The sequence below is a fragment of the Acanthochromis polyacanthus genome, chromosome 9 (assembly GCF_021347895.1).
Source record: "Acanthochromis polyacanthus isolate Apoly-LR-REF ecotype Palm Island chromosome 9, KAUST_Apoly_ChrSc, whole genome shotgun sequence".
NCBI lineage: Eukaryota > Metazoa > Chordata > Actinopteri > Pomacentridae > Acanthochromis > Acanthochromis polyacanthus.
In genome coordinates, this window is record NC_067121.1 from 31,974,611 (window position 1) to 31,982,752 (window position 8,142).

The following is an 8,142-nucleotide window of genomic DNA, read 5'->3' on the forward strand; positions in this document are numbered from 1 at the left end:
AACTGAGAGCAAAATAGAGCAAACATGACCTATAAAGTAAATGCAGCATGGCTCAAAAACAGTGTGCAACTTTTAGCAAGTTGTTGAAAGATGCATTCAGCATGGTGAAATATCTCAGCAGACTTGATGTACACGGTGGTGTAAAATAAATAAAATAGCTTGTAGAGGTTGTATAAACATAAGCAGTAAAATATCTATTCCATGTAGAGCCAACATGCTATTTGCAGTTTTTTTATATAAATAATAAAAGAAATTCAACTTTCATTATGTTTTCTTAGGATTCATGGCAACTATTAATGGCAGGCATAAAACGTGTTTGAGTTTCTAGTTTCCATGAATGTGCAGGACTTTCTATTGCCGTGAAAAATGAGGTCACAGCAGCCAGAAACCGCTGAGAGGGTTAAACTGTTTTACTTTAGAATTTATGGATGTCTGGGTGACAACAGGAACCTTACTCATCTTTCTTTAGATTCAGCAAGAATGAGGCAACTGTTTACGGTAAACACGGCGCAGACGGGCCCTGGTGTTTTCCATGGTGGTGGTCCACACTGCCATAGCAATAGGCAGGGAGTTTGTTTGAAACTCTAACACAAGTCTTGTGGTCTGTCGGTGGCTGACGTCAGCAGGGTGAAGCCGGCCCGCTCCAGCCTCGACAGCATCGTCTGTGCACCGTCTGGGTCCAGGCTGGGCCGGACGCTAACGCTGCCAGTGGATCCAGTCGACAGGCCACTCAATGTCCTTTCTCTACTCTACCAGGCAGGCTCTGAAAGGGCCCGGGGCCCGGGGCCAAGGCAGAGAGGAAGAGAACCACTTCCAGCAAAACAAACCTGCTCTCTCCATATCCACTTTATAAAAACAAATGTCTTCCTGCAGTTTCTCCTGGCCAGCTGCTGTTTGTTTTCAGTCGGGTTGACAGTAAAAACTGAAGTCAACTGGGCAGTCGGTGGGAGGAATGCCAGGTAATGTGAGGCATTCCAGGATAATTCAATAGCAGAGCAGGAGTGTGTGTTGATGGCAGAGATCAGCTCTGAGTGGCTCCAACAGACGGCTGAGGAAGTGAGCTCAAAGAGACAGCTCTGCCCCGCTCCACAGAAAATGATGAATCTGGAAAGGATCAGATGAGGCAGTCGGCTTCCTCTAAGGCCTCTCGTACTTGTGTGTGCGTGTCTTGTGTTTCACGAACTCTTCTAAAATTCTCCTTAAATGCAGGATTAGGACAATAACAGGATGTGTCCTTCCCAGAAAATGTCACAAATCATCGAGTTATCAAACACAGCAGCGGCAGGAGTCATCGTAGATATGCCATTGTTTCTCTTAAGTGCGGTTTTGCCTTTGCATGCAAATGCCTTTAATATCTTTGAATAAATACAATGTGTATGGCAGCAGTTATGTAATGTGGAGAATGGGCAAATCCATGAGAAATGTCAAAACACATCCAAAATATAAGGGGTGTTTCTCTGAACTTTCCGTGAGGCAAATGGGGACCATGTACGCGGCTTTGCCTCTCAGTTAGATATGTGGAGTGTGATGAGATGAAAAATGTACTTTATGTTGGATATATGTGATTAAAAAGCATCCTCAGAGTGTTTGTGAAGCACTTGTCTGTGTCAAATCACATTTAATCACGGTGCGTTTAAGGACGTGGCACCAGTCTGACATTTGTGCTGATCCCTCTGGGCTTTTTTTTTTTATTACCCAGCATGCAGCCAAGCTCTGGAATTGTTCGGACATGGAAGGGAACATCCCCATGGGGACGGGGTGGAACACAAGGGTAGACTCTCATGTGTCAAAAGAGAGAAAAAAAAGTCATACATGCAGAGATGACACATTTAGGAACATGCATGAAGATGAAGTGATGTGACAGTTGAAGATGGAAGGAACCTTCTGCACCTGAGGGGGGAAAGAAGATGGGATACTGATTATTCATGTGCACAAACACAACCAGAACACATCAAAGCTTTCAGTCAACACGATGATTTATTTATTCTTTATTATTTGATTAAACTAGGATGTTGGGTTTCCCCTCTAGTTCTCTGCACTTGAATCTAGGCTGTCTCAACAAATAATCAGCTTGTCTCTTAAAAATCAACAGTAAATCACATTGAATGCACGTGCCTTTTTCATGATTTCGCCCCCAGGATCAATAGCTGTCCTGGTTTGACACCAAAACAAAGCTACAGAGAGAGAGGAAAAAAGGGGGAGACCATGCAGCTCTGTAGCTCTCTGCGGTGTCAAAGTCGGCGATGGCGTGGGAGGAGATGTTCGCCGTGAGCTGCAGTGTTTGGTGGAGGAAACAGAAACTGAGAGTGGGGAGAAGAAGAAAAAAAAACAGAGAAGGAGGCCTACACAGTGTGAAAAATATCAAATATACCGCATCCATAGCGCTGAGATGAACAAAACATCCTGGCAGTGGCACAGTGTAAACTCCTCAGATGGTATCAAAGGTCTGATTCAGATCTGTGGCCGAGGCTGAGATGGGAATCAGACCTTTGGGGCTTCGTTGTTGCACATGGTCCTGTTATTTTCCACCACAGACACAATTCAGCTACTAAAAAGAATACAGTTCTTCATGTAAAGGCCCTCAGAGCAATGAATAAAAACCCTGGACTTTGACTGCGTCGCTGACTAACCAAACAACATGTGGCACAGCTGACGTGATTTAAAGATAAGCTCGTTGTTTCACGGTAATTCCCTGTTGCTGTATTTTCCAGACATGAGTTCTTTAGGTTTTTTTTTCAATGCAGAATTTTCACAACAACTTCCTCTAAAAGCTTTACATGTTTCTGTAAAACATGTTGAGTGTGCTTTCAACACCTACAGCGCCACAGACTTTTTCTTCCATTTTTTCATCATACTGAAACTGCTCTTTTTTTCTCTCTCTTTCTTTCTTGTCATCACACAAGAGATGAGATTAGTCAGTTGTTGTTTTGTCGTGAATTCCAGTAAGGATCTGAGCGCGTCACCATCTGCGAGCACTGACCCAGCTTCCTTTGTGCCCACTCGACTGCGTTGTATCACAGGAGCGATAAGGCTGCAGCATTTCCCCCTCCACCCATGACCAGGCCAGACTGCTGCTGTGCGCACCCTCCTCCCCTCTTTCTCTCCCAAACGCTGGCCTCCATGTGGGCATCAGGTCTCTGAAACGTGGGCCCGGCTGCATGTCGCTCTGTGTGGACATGATGGAGGATGTAGATAAGGAGGACTGTTGTGACTGGGCTGGCTTCTAAAGCAAAAATGGGACGATGGGCAGATAGATTCTTGTAAGTTCTGGTGATGCGTACATTGTTGTGTGGAATGAGTACACGGTGAAGGGTGTAAACATGCCTGTGATGTGCAGTGATGGAAAAGTACTCATATCCTGCACTCAAGAAGAGCAACTTGAGAAAAATGCTCCATTACAAGTAAATAGACTGTGTTCAGAATCCTACATAAGATGCACAGAAGCAAAAGCAAAAAGCGGAGAAGATTTCAGAGCTGGAGCTTGTTTTCGCTAGCCTAGCCCTGCTAGACCCATGGTCTGAAGGCACAAGGGTCTAGGCACGCTTGACAGGGAGGGAGGCGGGCTAAAAGGTTGTCTATCAAATCCCTCTGCAGCAATTGGGTAGGCATACAACCAATCAGCGCAACGAATAGGCTCCTAGAGCGCCGGAAATCAGAGGATGCGTAGTTCGGTGAAGCCTTATTTATACAGTCAATGGGTGAAGCTCAAGTATATTACAGACATGTTAACAGAAAGATTATTCAGAGTCGGTGCTAATGGAGCTCAACAACTGTTGTCGTTTTTGTTGTTGACCCTGGCAGAGAATTAAATTTGTGTCTAGCGCGGCTAGGCTAGTTGTTTCCGGTTGTTTCTGTCAGAATCGTCGCGCCTCTGTCGTCACGTAGTTACGCCCATAGATATACATAGAAAGGCTAGATGGCTGATGGGACTTTCGCCAGCGTCGTCACCGGTCGGCCATCTTACCTAGGGGGACTTTTTCGGAGCGCTCTATAGTAGTGGATGGAAGGTGAGCGACTACACACACAAAAATACACTTAACTTGCTGAATTCTTGACGGATTTACAAACGGTTTGGTTTGTTAAAAACCTTATTAACGTGGCTATGATTCAGGCCGTGCAGACCTGTTGAAATTGCAGTTTTTCTTTTCGAAAATCGCTGCATAGTTGTGTGTTTATTACAGCCATTTGCAAGGCTGCAATCTGGGAGTTTCAATTATTATATAGGTTTCCGTGAGACCAACAATAATTTTGTGCCAACAACATATTTTGTCTAAATGACACTTTGTGTGGATGCAGTTGGGTATTAGCTAGCAAAGAAACAAGAGGTTGTGAATGAGACATGTGACCCACTTGGACTATTACAAAGTAACCTGGACTTAATTCTATACAGGTGAGAAAGGCGTAATTACTCCTTTGTTTTAACATGATTTCCAAGCTGTTTCATTAGTGAAATATATCCTAGATTTAGATTCATTGTGATACAGTAACTGGCTGGCTTTGTGTTTGCAAAAATACCCCCCTAAAGTGCAAGATGCCACACTTTTGTGCAACATATGGATGCTCAAATGAACGTTCCTTCAAAACAACAGCCCGTGGAATCACCTTTCACTTGTAGAGAAATGACTTGAGGGACATATTTAGGATAATTGTTACTAACTTAGTGGATTTGTACTTGTATAATACAAGTTATTTTGACCCTGACGTTTTAGAAATGTTTCTACCATTTGTTTACATAATAATCATTGAATATTTCTTTTTCACATTTCTTTTAACATGTTACTGTTATTTAGGTTTTCATAATGGCATTCAAGCATAGGCTACATGAATTACCCCAAAAATATCATAATTTTGCTCAGTATTTTTGTCCTTACCATTAATGTTAAAGGTAAGAAGGGTGCAAAATGTTGTCATTAATTCATGTATCTTGGCATCTTCTCATGTTTTTAAGGTTTCCCAAAAACGCAGAGAAGAGGAGGCAATGGGAACTTGCTCTAAGGTTTTGACTGTTTATTTGGAGTGAATGTTGCATGGTTTAGTGTTACTGTTGGTTTGGAGTGAATGTTGAATTGTTTTGTAATTGTGCGCACCTATTAATAAAAGAAACCTTGACGTCATGTTACTGAATGTGTTTATTTAAAGTGTATAATAAAATATATGTAGGGGAGATAGCGAGGATGAAGCGGTGTATCGAGAATGGATGGATGGATGTAGGGGAGAACAGGTAAGATGAACGAACCACCCCCTTGATCTTAAAAACTATACACGAGTTGTCACGAGACCCTGAAATAAGAACACAAATATCATTTCCAACTGGCTGTGGAATTCTTTGACTTTTGTGGTACAATTATTTTTATGCTAAAGCAAATGGACCCAGGTCTAAACTTATACATTATGCATGTTAGTGATATTCAATATATAGAACTATGTGAATTATTTAGCAAAAAATCATTCTGAATCATTAAATTAGTTAGGTTTTATCAAAATGATGGCCATGGGGCAAGATGAACCAAAAGCCTTGGGGTAAATTGAACCAATATGAATCACAATTCATATAATGTACATAAATTATTTGTTCAGTTTAAGTTTAAAATATCATGTGGGTCAACTTACCCCTTTATATTTGATATATGTATTAATTAGAAATATAAAATATCAAACTATTAAATGTTAACATAAACACTGACGATTTAATTTCACTGTGTGTATGTGTGCAACTATGGCAGGTAATGCTCTACTATCTACTTTTTTAATTTAATATGAAAGTCCATGGTTATAATTATCCGTAAATATGCAATAACATAACGACATCTCTGGCGTTTATAACAAATCAAACCGTTTAAAAATCGGTTGAAAATTGAGCAAGCTATGGTTAATTAAATAGTACATGCTCCATAGGCATTAATGTTATCAATGAGCCAGCAGCCCCGAGGTAAGATGGCCGCCGCGTAGCGACGTCAGCCCTCATTGGCTCACAGCGTCTGTAAGCTATCTAGCCTTTCTATGTATATCTATGGTTACGCCCGCCTTCTGACTCTACACTTCATGGTGATTGGTCCGGCCAGTTTTAGGAGAATCCAGCCTCAAGCCTTATGGAGGGTAACTAGACCCACCCTGGCAGAGAATTAAATTCGTTGCTGTGGGTTGTCTAGCGCGGCTAGGCTATGTTTTCGCTCCTTCACACACTGCAAAAACTCAAAATCTTACCAAGACTATTTGTCTTTTTTTACTCAAAATGTCTCATCCCGCTGGATTTAAGATAAATTCGCTTAACAAGAGACATTTCAGCAAGATGGGGGGACTTGTTTTAACCCTCGTGTCATCCTCCAGGTCAAAATTGACCCGTATTAAAGTTTGAAAATGTGCAAAAATATATATTTTCACAGTGAAACTTCTGATGTCCACATTTTCAACATTTTTGGGAAATCTTTGAACATTTTTTGGTATGTTAAAAATGTTTCTTTAAGAACATTCACAAAAAAACATCCTTCATACAAAAAACATTAATAATACAACTAGAAATAATAATCAGTTACACAAATTGTCCATATTTGTGTGCTTGAAATATGATTTTACCCAGTGATACATCTAAATTATATGATAGAAAACAAACAAATAAACCACAGTATATATGTGCTTCTGCTACAAATTCCCTCTGCATATCTCAAGTTTAGCCAGAGTATGATTGTATGACGTACAGTTTAAGCAATCAGCATCAAATCTAATCTAAATAGTGCAATTATGGACTATTGCTTCATTAGGTTTGTTACATATGGAACTTTGGAAGTCTGAATCTGTGTTTTTGAGAACCTCATGAGCACACAGTAAGGTTTAAATGTTCATCCTTGGTGTTGGCTGCTTATGCTTAAGACGTGTTAACACAATGAGAAACTTGATTGCTGTCGAAGGCATCTCTGAATAAACAGAGATAACAAGTCTAGGCAGCTAAAGTAACAAATAAGCTGATTTCATCTGTATGTAGGCCAAAAATAATTATTTCATCATTCTGGTGTATGATCTTTATTTCAGATGGCAAACCTAATACAAGCTAATCACATATTTAGAATAAAAACTACAGTATTTCTATGCAAAGTACAAGCAAACTATTATAAAGTATAAATTTGAAATTGTTCTCTGGGATAACATTTGCAGAACCCCAGTAAAAAAAAAAAAAAAAACAGAGACGACCTGTGAACAGTTTCTGTAGCCTTCAGCAGGTCTGCTGGCATGTAAATGTAGGCTGAGAGTCTTTTTCGTATGTGATCAGGCAGCACGTTAGACGGCCTACATGCAGCTTGGGTTGTCAGCAGCGATGCCATGCCTTGTCTCCACTCCACCATGTTACAGTCTTGTTAAAACCCTGGCAGCAGCAGCAGGTCCGTTTCCTTCTCTTTGTCAGAGAAACCAAAGAGTTCAAAGAGTTAAACGTTATCTTCCCGGCTCATTTGCAAAGTGTGCTAATAGGCAGTGGGGCTATTTAGTATCAGTGATGGCAAATAAGAGCTTTATTTACTCTAAAGTCACGTTTACACGGGTGCCCTTTGGCAGTACTCTCTCTACCTGCATGACACACAAGCATCTGATGACGCTGTAAATGAATGTGAGAGGTCAGTTTTAAAAGGTAATTTAAAGGTATTTACAGGAGAATAGAGGGCTTTTGGAGTCCTTGGAGCTATTTTCTCCTCACATCTCTTTTTGATGAGGCAGAGAGGGCCGGACAATCCACAGATACAGAGAGTTACAATAATCATAGCCGTGAGAAAATGAACGCAGTGCTGACAGTCTGAATGTCTGTCATGCAGATGATGGATCTGATTTTGGCAATCGTCTTCAACTTGAGTTAATCTGTTTGTCAAATTCCAGTGATGAATCAAAGATGGCACAGAGATTTTTGACATGCAAATAAAGCTCCTTTGATGACTGGTTGTACCTGTTAGGCACATTTGTGACGTCAAACTGATTGTTTCATGAGAAAACACCTTGGCTCATTAACTGTTGTTTACAATGTGCAATATAAATGACACTGACTTGACTATTAGGATTTTATTGCTTAAATTATTTAGTAGAATTTAAATTTAGTTTTAGTTTCATCATCTTAATTGTTGTCCTGTTGCAGTTTAATCATGCTGCTTTTGTGCTGTCTGT